At 42.5% G+C, this 14456-nt stretch overlaps 1 protein-coding gene across 7 annotated transcripts in view; it reads left to right on the top strand.

Annotated features, from left to right (window-relative positions):
- NHSL1 (NHS like 1) overlaps positions 1 to 14456 on the top strand; it is a 187514-nt gene that overhangs the window by 69266 nt on the left and 103792 nt on the right. The window lies entirely within an intron of this gene.

Below are 14456 nucleotides of genomic sequence, written 5' to 3'. Positions count from 1 at the left end.
AGGCTAAGCAGGCATGCAAACTTAAAAATTAACTGAAAACGCACAACAGCAATCCAATACCTGTGCACACACACATGCAAAAGTGAGCTTTCTGTCTTTCTCCTGAAGTTCAGTATTCATGCATGGTTTACAGAAACCATACATTTTTAGCTTGGTTCTTAGAAAAGATATACATATAAAGTCAGTAAGGTCAAATAATTTTGCTGCTTTGGCTGTGAAGTAAATTTGAAATATGTTTTAAAGATACAGGACTCAAGGCAAAAAAGATGTACTCAAACAGCATTGGTATTTATAGAAAGAAAGAGTTTTCTTTGTTTTGCATGTCAGTGAGACCTGGTTATGGCACACATGAACTAGGTTTTTGGTGTTGGGACTGGTCAGGTCTGCCCAGGTGTCTCACTGGGTTCTAAAGTTCCTTTTTAACATTTGATTATTGCAAATACCTGGTAAGATTTATTAAATTGCATATTTTGTAAGTCAAAAGAGTGTGTAAATACAAACAGGAAAAAAATAAAATACTTTTTTCGTTTACAGGACTAGTAAATAAGAAGAATGAGGATTTCTGCAATTACTAGATTCTCCTCGGCTGCTTCTTTAGCCACTCTCTCCTTTCTTGTTCTTTGTGGTTCTGTTATCTACACAAACATTCAGATTAGTGCGTTAATTAGCTGATGTTAACCAGCAGAGGGCTTCCACCTCAAAGCAGACAGTCATAATCCCCTCTGCAGGTTCCCTGGTATCCTCTAATCAAAGAAGTGGGAAATAAGACATTTAATTAGTTGTCTGGGCTACTTTCCTGCTGTCAGAATGGCCCTCAATTGCACGTTAATAAATGTTTTTTATACAGTTTGTTTTTAACTGCTTTCAGTTGGTTTTGGTACATTTGTCAGCATTTACACAGGAAGCTTGGATAATTCAGTATAAGTTTCCTGTGCTTCACCAAAAACTCCTATTTCTAATGTAACTGGCATGTTGCAAAGTTTCACGTGCGTAATTCAGGTATTAAAAGTAATTTGAGCTCCTTCTTAGTACGAACATCAGCATATGCTGAGTAAAGTAGTAGGAGAGAGTAAACTGATCTTACAATGTCGATTGAAGCAATGCAAATTGCATTTATGGAGTCAGAATTCGTTTAAACCGCGTGTTCATTGCGGAGCGTTCAAGAGCAAAGAGGAATGTACGTGAAGTAGAGACGAGGTATTACAGAAGCACACAGCTTTCCGGGGAGGTAGGAGCAGCCTGGCGAGACGCAGACCCTCGGTGTCACTGGGACAGCAGTGCGGGGCGGTGGGTGCCCAGCGGGGTGAGGGTCTGCGGAGTGCTGGCTGATCTCCATGGCACCTCGAGTTCCCCTCGCAGGCCCCTTAAGTGATTGCTGGTGGTGTCAGCACCGTCACTGATAATTTCTGGTGATTCGATGAACAGATGAGTGCCTGGGGAGGGGAAAATAACTTCCCACAGAAAACTCCCTCTGCGAAAATTAAATACTTCAACAGTTAATCTTCACAGGCTATCAACACTTGGGATGTGTTGGCTGTGAGTGGAGTACTTCCCTGGCCTTCAGCTTTGGAGGAGAGATGGCCGTATGGTTAAGAGATATTTTTTTTAAAAAAAAAAATATTTTTGTGTTGTAAAAGCAGAGCCCCGCACCTCAGGAGGCCTTGTGTAGCCATCGAGGCAGTGGCTGCCGTTAGTGGAAGCTTTTAGCAAAGCTATCTTTAATTAGTGAGTTGTTACGCCCGACTCAAAAGCCACTCAAATTGTTAATTACGTTTTAAGCAGAGATAACAGCATCTTCCTATAACCAAACTGCTAAAGGGTAGCTGGCAAGTGCGTGTGCCCGGGCCGCAGCCGGCGCTGACCCCGGCGCCGCTCGGTGTGGGAGCGGCCTCGGCGCCCCGGCGCTGGGCCCCTGCTGCCACCTGCCGGCCCGGCCCGCCCGGCGCCCGTTCCCGCGGTGCTTGCGGAGCCCTGCGCGGCAGTGCCGGGGCGACTGGCTGTGGAGTGCCCAGGTACGTGCACGTTGTCTGAATTCATCAAAGTCCTGTTACTTGTCCCCTTAGATTGTATGATGGTATAAAACCTCACATCGACACCCGGGTGCTGGGACAGCAGAAGTTATTTTACCAATAAATACAAGCTGCTCTATTTGGGAAAAATAGTTACTGGCTGCCATGAGGTAAACTTGGCTGTGTACAGACAAGGCTGCAGCTTAATGCAGTTCGAGACCTTTCCTCCTGTGTCCCTCAGAGTATCCATCATGCTTCTACCCAGCAAAGCTCAGTCCTTGAAACTTCTCCTGCAGCCAGCGATTGCCTAACTCCTTGTGTATCTGGATGCAGATTTTCTCTCAAATTTGGGGGTTACATTAGTTCTGGAATTATGCAGATTAAGAAAACCAAAGGCTTGTAGATGCGTTTGTACCCAGTTGAAGCAGGTAGATGTCTTATGCACAGTTAACTAGCCTGCTCTTCTGGCATCTAACTCTTTCAGAGAAAACCAGCATTTGTTTCTGGTGATTCTGGTGTTTGTTCTGCCCCTCTTACAAGTACCTTACTTTTTTACTAACCATCAAACTGTGCGAGCGCCTTGTTCGTGTTCCTTGCCCAGTTCCTCCCTCGCAGTGAGAGCAGTTTGGCTGGCTGGGCAGTTACCCCTCTGCGTGGCTGGTGTTGGGGGAGCGCCAGGCCCAGGTTAGCCTGGCCCTTCATAGAAACTGTCCCACTGGCCTACAAAATGTCCTTATCCCAAGGTAAGTGCAGCTATTAAATCAGAGAAAATATTGTCTGCCCTGATACAATGACTCCTTCAGGGGTACAGACGTTGAAGGAAGGGAGGCTGGTAGCAGGTCCATCATACAGACCTGTCCAGTAACTGTTTTATCCTTTGGCATTGTCTGCGGTCTGGTTTTCTTTTTTCTTTTTTTTCTCTTCTTTATTTTTTTCCTCCATGGACCTAATAAAGTTTGAAATGTAGATGGGATACTTGAAACAGTCCTATAGTGCAGAGCTCCCTTCTCTTTTAGTTGCTCATTTATGATATATGCTATATTTTAAGTTGAAAAAAAAAAAACCCAAAAGGATAAAATGGGTAACAAAAGAGAAAGGAAATTTTCATTTGTAATTAGGGCATTCAAAGGCTCTGTAATGGTTGTGATAAAGCAATTAATAGGTATTGCTTTTTGTGTGAGACAGAGCCTACTTAAGTAGGTTGCAAGGCTGGTAGCCAGGAGACCTACTTTCTTAGCTTTGCTGCTTATCCTTTCTGTGATCTTGGGCAAGTAACTTCATTTTTGATCTTTTTCCTTTTTTTGTGGGGCTTTTTTCCTTCTGTGTTTTTTTCCCCTGTCAGGTCCATTCACATAAAATCACAGAATGATTTAGGTTGGAAAAGACCTTTAATATCATCAAGGCCAACTGTTACTAGCCCTCCAAGTCCACCACTAAACCACGTCTGGAAGGGAGTTTCTCGCTATGTGCTATGCACAAAAAGAGACATAATCTTAACCGGAAGTTTAAGCCCCTGTTGTAATACCGAAACGCTCTCTGTGGCTGCTTTGCTGTAAATAGTCCCCCAGGAGTATGGATCACTTTGTGTGTTTGCTATGTGAGCATTTTATAGGGTACAAGAACAAGCATATTGTAGATAGAGACCTCTGATGGAGGTCAGGTTCCCAAAGTTTCGATACCTGCTGAAATTCCCATACATCTCTGCCTTCAGATGATGAGCAGCACTGGGGAGGTGACCATACGGATCAGGTGGTGTTGTGAAAGTTTCTGGGATGGAGAGTCTCTCAGGACTGCTGGCGGCACCCTGTGCCCTTTGCTGGCTGCAGCGAGAGCTGCATAGGGAAGGGTTGAGTCTGCAGGCAGGGTGTTTTCAATGGGCTTTTGACAGTGCTTAATCCAAATGGCTTTATGACTGGTTAGTGATGAGTTGTTACCACCTGAAGGAAAACACCCAGGAAGCCTGAAAAAGAGGTGTCCTCTGCTGTTGGAGCAATGGCTGCTCCAAGAAGCTGTACTTGTGAATTACCCTTGTTACTGTCTGGTTGAGTCATCACAAATGATAGACTAGGAAATGTAAGAATTAAATTAACATGTGAATTGTGCCAAAAACCACAGCCCAACCAAAACCAGAACATGTCTGCGGGGTTTTGGGGTTGGTTTTTTTTTCTTTGTATTGTTGGGGTTTTTTTCTTTGTTTTGTTGGTTTTTTACACTGAACCGAAACCTTTTCCGTGCAACAGTTTTTTTGTTTGCTGGCCTTAGGGGAATGCAGTGGCTGTGAGCCATGTACGTCTGTTAGCTTAACAACTTTTAGAGAATTCTTTGATGATCATGTTGTGATAGATGGTAAAAATCCTGGCTATGCATACTTGCTCTTGTTCACCTCTAAAAATAATTTTAAAAAAAAGGGCAGAGGGAGGGACCAGTTTAGTTTTCTGCTTCAAACCTTGGGTTTCCTCTGATTCCTTCATGTTTTTATTATAGAGATGGACTTAAGTATTAAGTGAACCAAAAATGATGCCTTAATCTTTACATGCATAACCTGGAAAATATGAAGCCTATTTACTTGTATGACGACCTCATAAGGGAGAAAATAGTCCGGTTAGAAAATTGGCAAAGCTTATTAGAAGCGTACCTTGTTTCTTTTAGATGGCTTTGTAGAGTGTTTTACGAAATCAGATTTAATCCTCTAAAGTGTGTCAGATGCTAAAATTTCCAACTCCTTGGCCTTGCATTTGCCTACTGATTAAAGCATGGATTAACCTGCAATTCCATTGGTGTTAATGCCTCAATATGTATTGTTTTTCAAATGGTAATTGCTGTTTTCATCTTGGGAAATTTACTTTTGGTCCACATGTGCAACAATGTATGCTGATATTAAGCTTCTTGTCACCTACAAATCAAAAGCGTTCTGTGGTAATGACAGTATCACAATGAAATATAATAATGCCAAACTAAGCAAAGCATTGCATCACTTTGTATTTATGGTAACATGGAATGTTATGGTCAGTCACCTATATAACAACGTTTTTGCCCTTGAATCATCAAGTTGTGACTCAACACCATGATATAAAGTCAGAGCTCCAGACAGGTCAGGCAAACTCCTAGAATCAAATTGCTGCCAAGACTCTGGGCAGGTCTCTGTGATTTACCCTGGCATTTTGGGTTAACCTAAAAGGGTTTCTTTCTTGTTGGTTTCTCTAATCACCTAAGTAGTACAGTGGAGAGATGTCTGAGATTCTGCAGTTCCTGCCAGGGGTTTTATGCATTTGGTTCTGTATAATTTAGCCGGTAATAGCCGTGGTAGTTTACAGTTCTCTATACTTTGCAGTACTGGCAATTCTAAATGTTTGCTCTTTCTCAAAAGAAACAGTAAGTTGACTTAAAGTATGGTCTTTGATTCTTTGATTTTTGCATCAAATCCTGCCAATTTGAACATGGACTGCCTGTGAAAAGCTTATAGTAATCAAAAGGGAAAACCTTGCATTTCCTATCTGGGCAACATAGAGATACTGACTGTGTGGCATATAGGCAAGTTTTGTTTATGTTTCCTGTAGCAAATAGTCACTGGTGGCAGATCCTTTGAGCAGGTGCTGCAGGAATCTCTCCTCTCTATGTGGTACCAAAAGCCATTTGAGACTCCACTTGAAACAGGCTGGGTGGCTTTTTGGTTTTCCGGTGTTTGGGTCTCTAGGGGTACGTCACCCCACAAGATTTTCCAAATCTTCTTTTAAGTAAAGGTCTGAAGAATAAAACCAGAAGAAACCCCCAAAACCCTACCCAAGTCTCTTGTCTCATCAGGGATGGGGATGGTGTCGTCTTAAGACAAACCGCTCCAAAACAGGAAGACTTGATGACAGCAAGAAAAGCAAATGTTAGCAGTGTGTGCTCCCATTTGCGCACCCCCTTAACCCCCCTCCCCAACCTCACTACACTACCACTGACTTTGCGAAGTGGTGGAAGATCTGTGTATCTACATATGCATTACCTCGCTGGGTGAGCTTAATTTAAATGCAGCCTATTAAATTATTTACAGAAGACAGTTGGCCAACCCATTGTGCTGTGTAGTAGGAGCCAAAGGTCACTTCAGTGTGCCTGGTTGATTCATAGGGTAATCTGATACAGTACTTAGCTTTTTGCCTCCCAGTCAGTGGGTTAAACCTTATACTCTTGTTATGAGTCAGAGAACCATAAGTTTCAGAAAAAGCCAGAGCCTTTGTTTTTAATGGTTTTGAAGAGACTGTGCAGCAGAATCCAGAGGGCTGCAAGAACATCTGCCAGGGGGTTGGGGCGTGTTCTGTAATAGTGTAAATCTGAGTGACAGCTTGAGAGCTGAAATGCTGTACCCTTTTTTTCTTAAGCTGCTCGTCATGTTGCTAACATCATCTGCAGCCATTAGGGTGTTGTGGCATTAATGCTTATTATTCTTCAGATAGGTGGCATGGTTTTGGTTTTATTTTGGTTTTGTTTTTTCCCCCCCCCCCCCCCCCCCCCCCCGCGTTCCTGGCTACCAGCATCTCCTTGAGGTTTCACTGAGCTAATTTTATTTACTATCTCATACATTCAAGTCTATCTACAAATGTGTGGGTTTTGTCAACTTGCATCTTGGTGACAAACCCCATGGGTATTGGGATGGCATGGTATTGCCAACTTCTGTCTGCTTTAAAGGTGCTGCCTTTGCCTTTCCCCCTTCCAGGCTTACTCCCTCCTGGAAGCAGCATTGGTGTTGGTGTGCAGGACAAGCGATTGGCATTGCAGCAGCTTTCAGCAGTGCCTGACTTCTTAAAACCTTCACACTGTGGAGTGCTTTTTCTAGCTGCTAGTTTAAAGAGAAGGTGGCAGAACATAGCACCGCTGGGAGCGAAACCTGTTTTGTGAGCTGCGGCCACACCAGTTGAAGTCTGGTCACTAAAAATATCTGTTCATGCACAGATTTTGTTTGTGCCTGTGCACTTGTATTTTATTTCTTTCTAAATTTACCGCCAGATTACAGGGGCACTAATGTTTTCAGCACACCATTCAGGATGCTTGCAGCATTGACAAGCTCCAGAATCTTTTTTTCCTCTTTCCAAGTCCGCAGAAGTGCACAAGTGCTTTTCTATTTCTGCACGCAGAGTTCAGAAGTTTGCGCTGCCACCGAGCTGACTGAGGAAAGGAGGAGTTTTGCTTCTGTGGTCGTGCTCTTAGGAGAGCGAGCCTATCGTATTTCACTCTAATCCTAAGCGATAGCCACGCAGACTGTTTTATTGTTAGGAGAGCCTTCCTGGAGCTCCTTCACCAGGCTTTTCACTAAGGGAGAGCAGGGCAGCCAGAATGAGAAGGCAGAAGTGTGGTCAGACCATTGTCCCTCCTGAGCTGTACCATGCTGGGGTGTGATCTCTGCCTGCTCTTCCCCCCTCATGGGGTGTTTTTGATGAGCCAGAAGAGAGGACTGAATCACATGCACGCTTCTGGGGAGCGATGCCAGGGAGAAGAGTGGAGCTACGGTTTTTGCTGTTGAGTGGAGAATGGGGTAAACACGTGCTTTAGTGCTATATTCTGCTCAGCTGTTACATGCTTCTCTGAGCTGCTGCAAGGTGCCAGTTTCTGCTGCTTTTCTCCCCTTTGTTTTCTTTGGCAGCTCCCTAAGTGCTGTATCAGAACAGCTTCAGGGGAGCTGTGCTGGCACAGTGACCTACCTCCATGCTGGTGCTCTTTTAAATGCAGTGAGAAGAAACCTGGATGGAAGTCGGATTGAAATTGTTTAGCCTCCCATGAAAACCACTGAGAAAGGAGACAGGAACAATTTCAGAAAGGTCTGTTTGGAACAGAGGCCAGTAGCTGGCTTGAAAGAAAATGAAAAAGGAGTGTGTTTCGAGATCTTTCAAACTCAAACAAAACCCAGGCTCCCTCTCGCGTGCTGTAAGCTGGATAAATTTCTCCTCCTTGTCAAGGCAGACAAAGAGATTGTTTCGCAGCGATGGTGAACTCTCCTCCATGTGTGTGCAGCAGGTAGACGAGGATGATGAGAACTGGACCTACAGGAGCCAGCAGAGAAAAGGTGACTTGCTTTCTCTTTAACCTTTGTGATTGCTGCTGCCGTGTCAGTGTCAGCCCCTGGTCCGTGCTGTTGTCCAGCTGCTTGGGTCCGCTGGGAGCCACAGGTGGGGTAGGAGGAGGGCAGCACAAAAGCCTAGGCACAGCAGCGCTGTGCCAAGTTCTTCTCAGGTTAAAACTGTGAAAGCTTATAGTAATCAACAGGGAAAACCTTTAATTTCCCATCTGGGCAACACAGAGATACTGTCCATGTGGTGTATAGGTAAGTTTTGTTTATGTTTCCTGTAGCCAGTCGTCACTGGTGGCAGATCCTTTGGGCAGGTGCTGCAGGAATCTCTCCTCTCTATGTGGTACCAAAAGCCATTTAAGACTCCACTTATAACAGGCTGGGTGGCTTTTTGGATGACTGCGTCATGGTCCTGCTGGAAAATTTTAAGTGTCTTCTTTTTTATGGAGGCAGATTGAGATGAGGTTCCAGATGCAAAATAAAAAAGGTGATGGGAATTGCTCCACAGAGAGGAGGAGGGAGATCTAGAATGCAAGAGAGGCAGCTCTGAATGGACTCGTGAAATACTTAAACCTGGAGTGTATTTTATATGAGACTTTTAATAAGTAACTTATTACATTCGGGTTTTTTAGTGGATTTTTTCAGGCATTTATTTAAGCATACCGCTCACGTACCATAAATCAAAATAAATTTCAGAAGTTTGCTCCTCTGAGATGGTGAGCTAATGCTACTAGTGCCTTTACTGACTGGTAGGCAGTGGTGTGTGTGTGTTTAAAAATACTTGATAAAGTGATTTGGTTACAGTTTCTCTAGTGCTGCCAGAGCACTAATTTGTTGGTGGGAAGCGTAAGGTTGACTCAATTCTGTTGTAAGGTCACTGTTGTAAGAGCAGGCAGGCTCTCCAAGGGCATTTGAACTTCAAAGGGATTTTTATTTCTTTTCATTTCTGGGAGCAGTCGTTAGCTATTTGACCAGAATTTCAGTTCCAAATCAGAATAAATTGTGGCTCTAGTAAACAGTTTGGATGCAGGAACACTAGTACAGGATGTATATGCTTGTGCTTTGCTCCCAGCACGCTATGAGACGATTTGAATCTGTGCTTTGAGGGTGTTTTTTTTAACCCCTTTTGCTGCTGAAGAACTTCCAAAAAGGAACCATTTGCATTTGCAATCAGTGGCTAATTTTTACTTTTGATTGTTGGGACATTGGTATTGTACAGCAATGTCAGATTCACTTCTAATGATCCACATGCTGTGGATGAGAGGTACAACCTGGTCCTGCTGCTGGTCACTATGTAACTTCCATAAAGTTTCTCATGCTGCCTTCCTTAGCCTGCACTCACGCCACAAGGCAGAGATGGGAAAGGAAGCTTTACTGATGGATTAATGGTGTATTAATTTTTCTGAGTGATTTACATAAAGAGCCTGTTGTATGCATTGGAGGGGGAGAGCAGAATTCCTCCCATAATTGAGCAGCAAGCTATGGAAGTCTCCCTGTCTGCCTATAGCAGAGATGACAGTACGTCATTTTTAAAAGCAAGGTAGAGGAAGGATAGATTATGCAGGGCTTATTTCCCCTTTGCAGGGTGTGATTTGACTCGACTTGTAAAATCTGCCTGGATCATAAATCTAACTGTGTACTTCTGTCTGACCAGGCTCCTCTGCTTGTGGGGAGCTGACAAACTGGCAGGGGATGCCAGGGCTGAAGGGAGTTTGGGTTATATACTCGGGCAGGAGAAACTTGTCATGGCTGCAAGTGTTTCACCCAGGGCTGCAAGTGTTTCACCCAGGGCTGCAAGTCAGGCTTGCATGTTGTTGGAGCAGTGTATCGGTACCTGGCTGAGTTGTCATCTTGGGTTGGTGTTCAAAGGCAAAACACATATGATAAATGAATACTTGTGTTCTCAAATTAACTTGCTCCATTGGACTGTTGTGTTACTGCTTGCCAGCCTTTGTAAAACTGAGGGCTCAAAACAGTATTGTCTTTGGTGCTTGAATTAACCACATCACTTAAAATTAACGCAGACTAGAAAGAACTGGTCTGGAAGGATGGCTAGTTTTATATAGAAAACCAGATTGTTTATTTTAAGTTAGTAATAGTTTTTCAGCTATCAGAGCAATTTTGCCTCCAATTCTTCCTCAGGTACATCAGTAAAAGGGTTAAGCCTGACAAAACACAGGCTCTCAATTCTACCATTTTCTTTGCCTGACTGCACATGTAAAGGCAGGAGTGTTAACAGAAGTTGGAAATGAAGGAATTGTTGTTTTTTCTTTCTGAGCTGTTTCTCTTCCTGTCTTTTTAAACCTCTTATTCTTTTGCCGCTCCATTGCTCTTCCCGGCTCATGTTGCATTCCCACGAGGCTGCTAGGTGACAGGCACAAGGCAGCATGTGTTGCATGGTATTTCACCAGCAAAGTGGCTAATCTGCAGTGGCCGAAAACGGGAACTAGCAAGCAGTAGAGAGCAGTGAGATTGGTTGGATTTGTCAGTTTAAAATGAGCAAGAAAAACAAGAAGTAAACGCTTAACTACGAACCTGGGGCACACCCTGACGTGTGGCGCAGCAGAGCTCTGTTTGTGTGGAAGTCAAGTCACAGGCTGCTGCTTCGCTCTTTGTTTTTAAAAGGCACACAGTAGTGCAGAGGGTTTTGGAACTGGTAGCACCAATTAGACTTCACATCTGATAAAGCAGTTACCAAAACAGATGATAAAAGTTGATAGTAAAATAAAGGTTTGCTGCTTGAAATATTTCTTGCTCAACCTGCTTCCTCCCCAGTCAGCTGAAGGACCTTTGAAATGAGAGCACACTGTAACTCCCGAGTTTCTCTTCTTTAATCTGAATTTTTAGCTCAGACTACTTACTTTTTGGGCTAGCAGGTGTTTTCAGACTGGAGTTCAGTGTTTATTCCTTTAAAAAACACATTATTGAAAAAAGACTGACAGTTACTCTTTGAAACGGAAGTGAAGGTGCTTGTGTGTTCTGACAAGGGTTTCTGACATGTGGAAGTACATAACAGTCATTCATGTGAACCTGTGCTGTTTACCGTGAGTAAGACATAGCAGTTAACTTTGGGTAGAGATAATACACAAATCAGTTTATGGTACAGATATCTCACTGTATTTACTTTGACTTTGCAGAAAATGACATGAGTCACATTTCAGCATCATAACATCTTACAGAGTTTTGTGGACTTTGGGTTTGTTTGTTTGGGGTCGTTTTGTTTGTTTTTCTTCTTTCTTCCTTCCCCATTAGTTTTGGGAGTTAGAAAAGGAGAGCTTGTGACAGCAGCTCTGAGCAGTGCTGCCTTCACGGCTGGTCTTGCTGATCTCACCACCATGCTGGCAGGGATGCAGAGAAGGGGAAGATTTTTCTCTGGTGCAGTTAAATGTGCCTAAGCTAGTGACCTTATTTCTCCTGTTGTTTCCTTCCAACAGTGATCTTCTTGCCAGGTGTTGGAGAAGCACAATCAGCAGTCAGGTCTGGCTGCAGGTGGCAATGCATCAAAAGAAGCTGCTACCCCACTGGGAAGTTTCCCCCTCTCCCCCCAGCTCCTGTCCCTGCTTATTGCTCTGATTTTTTTACCCACTGCCTACATTTCACTTGGTCATTTTCCAACCTTTGTGCATCACAAGGAAGTCAAGAGCCTTGGTTGCTTTTTACTGCAGGCTGGAAAACTTCCTTGGAGTCATTGTTCAGGGAAACCTTGTTTCTCAGGTAAATGTGGTCTTTTAAAGACTAATCAAACCCAGTTCAAAAGCTGGCAGCCACTGGCTCTCTGGTGTCTGCTGGCCAAGTCTGTCCTTAACATGAAAGCATGTGGAATGCCCATTTTTTCCTTGCAAAAAGTCTAAATGTGAAACTTCACTTTAATGCTAAAAGTCCTTTAAATTCGTGAGTAACTACTTGTGGGCTCAGCCTTTCATGTCCTTGTGGCATTTCTGATGGAGGTAATCCTGACATCCGGTGGCAATCTTACCAAAGCTGTCAGTTAAGTTCCTAACCACACACTGCGTATCACGGTTTGAGAACATCATGCTTGCCAAGGCATTAAATTTCCACAGACTGAACAATTAATTTCTTCTGTCACTATAGCAATATAGGTGCTGCTTTATTACAGCAGTAAAAATTATGTTCTTTAGCTATGTCTATACTACCTGTTGTCAGTTTAGTCATATATTGTGTATGCATAGGCTTGATACTATCAGATGACTTTTTCTTAAACGTTCCAGAGGCAGGGTTGGAACTTAAGACCTTTGGCTTTTGTAATATTGAGGAATTTGTATTTTCAGTGCGTCCTGTGCGTCAGTGCATCAGAAACTCACTGTAGAGATTTGCAGCTCTTGACGTTGTCTAACTGCAGTGTCATAGCATCAGCTTGGTCTTTTTCTAAAGTCCAAATGAATTTCTAAGTGTTGGTTTTTTAAGTCATGAACACAGTTCAGGAGGGGATTTCAGGGGCAGAACAGTAATCACAGTTTTTTTAGTAATGAGATATGAGTACCAAGAACTACTAAGTCCCCATAAGCAAGTTTACTGAACCCAGACTTGCTGTTGCTATTCTAATGTAAAAATCATTTAGTAGAGCTTTTTTCTGTATGTTTTTGCACAAGATCTGGTGTTCGAGGGGGGAAGAAGTCATGTCAGTTACTACATAGATAAGGGCCCATAAACCCAAAGGGAGCTGTTAGCAGTTGTAGAAGCGGTAATAATGTGATGGATTGTCCTGTTGGGGTGTGTGTGTCTGTGAAAATGGTTCTTGAAGCTTTGGGCAAGTTCATAAATAATCATTTATGGAAACCGCAAAAAGCATTTGTGTAAGAGACTGGAATAACTCCAAAACAAATATTACATGTTTTATATACCTTTTTATGGAAGACTTTTTTACTTCTTTTTTTTTTTTAAAGAAATGAGTGTTTTATAGACATGCAATTTTGTAGGTATGAACACACATACAAATTACGTATTTAAGTGGAAAAAATGATGAGAGATTTGATACAAAGGCCAGTTTTCTGTCGTCATACATTTTCCTTTTATATGTTGTAGGTTCTGTGTGCAAAAATAAAATTGGATATAGTTATATGCATTTGTAACAATTTGCTTATATGGTCAAGTTTGCATCAATTCATTTGTGGATGAAACTGTTGCATGTTGTACTTTTAAGGAAGCAGTCTTCAGCTGGAAGCAGAGGTACTATTTAAGTTACTGAGGGATGTACTGTTTGTCTTAGCATATTTGTATCATGGCACAGCAGAGGGTTCTGTAAAACTTTCATGATCTCCAGTGGCAACTGAAACTTTTCATGCTGGTAAAACAGCTGGAGACAGTCAAAAGGCCTGCATTTAACTACAACTTGAAGTAGCAACTTTTTTATGTTTGTACATAAACGCAAATTTAATCATAACTTTTCCTTGTTTCCCATGTCTTCTGGTAAATATTGCCAAAGATGGGGATCTGAAAGTGGTTTTGCTGAGCAAAAAAAAATGGTTAGCTAAAGAAACAAATCAAGTTTAAGACAGACATGTTGATATGTATCATTTGTTCAAACCCACATCTCTACTTTTGCTTTATCAAAAAAACATGAATCCAGCCATCTCAGTTATTTGTTCTAATATCCTTGCCAAATATCAGTCCTTTGTTATTTTTATTGTACAAATAACTTTTATTTAAAAAAAATATTAAAAATTGTTCTTTATTATCTGATCAAGATGTTCCAGGTGAAAACAGAAAAAAGAAAAAATAACTTGGTTATTTAAACATTTGCAGCAGTCCTTCCCTCTTTCCCAGCTGCTATTCCAGTATGCCCATTCCTCTCCAGGAAGCAGTGGCTGGAGAACTGCAGTCTGTGCTAAAGGACACCTCCAAGTAGATATATTATTTTTTTTTAATTTTAAAAAAAATTTCTAGCTGTGGCTGGTTTCACTGTTTATATGCTATCTACTTTAAGGGCCATAACCTTTTACTAATGTAAGTTTACTGTGTTGAAGGGTCTTAATCTCTCAGGGGATTTGGATTTTTTTGTTATGATGAAGGAATTGAAGGGAAGAACACACTTGTACTGTGTTACTCTGAGGAATCAACATGTTAAAGATGATGTCTCAGAAGTCTGCCTTTGTTAGATGAAGGGGCAGTTAACCACTGGTTTTTGAGAACCATGAGGCTCCCTGGGTTGCTGCTGCTCCCAGGGCAGATGCTGGTTCCTTCTGGGCAGCTCTGTCCTTCTATCAAGTGAGACTAGTTTTTACCTTCTGCAGTGCAGCTTTAATTTCACTTTCAGAGTGGCTCCAGTAAGAGTTTTCTTGACTGGTCACTGTAGAAGACCACAGGCTTGGGAAATGCAAACAAACTGAGTAGCACCTGACTTAACTGTGTGCTTCCAAAGTTACAAGGACATTGCAACCCAATTT

This window comes from Falco rusticolus, chromosome 6 (genome assembly GCF_015220075.1).
Source record: "Falco rusticolus isolate bFalRus1 chromosome 6, bFalRus1.pri, whole genome shotgun sequence".
In the NCBI taxonomy this organism is placed as follows: domain Eukaryota; kingdom Metazoa; phylum Chordata; class Aves; order Falconiformes; family Falconidae; genus Falco; species Falco rusticolus.
This window is presented reverse-complemented; position numbering and strand designations above follow the sequence as displayed.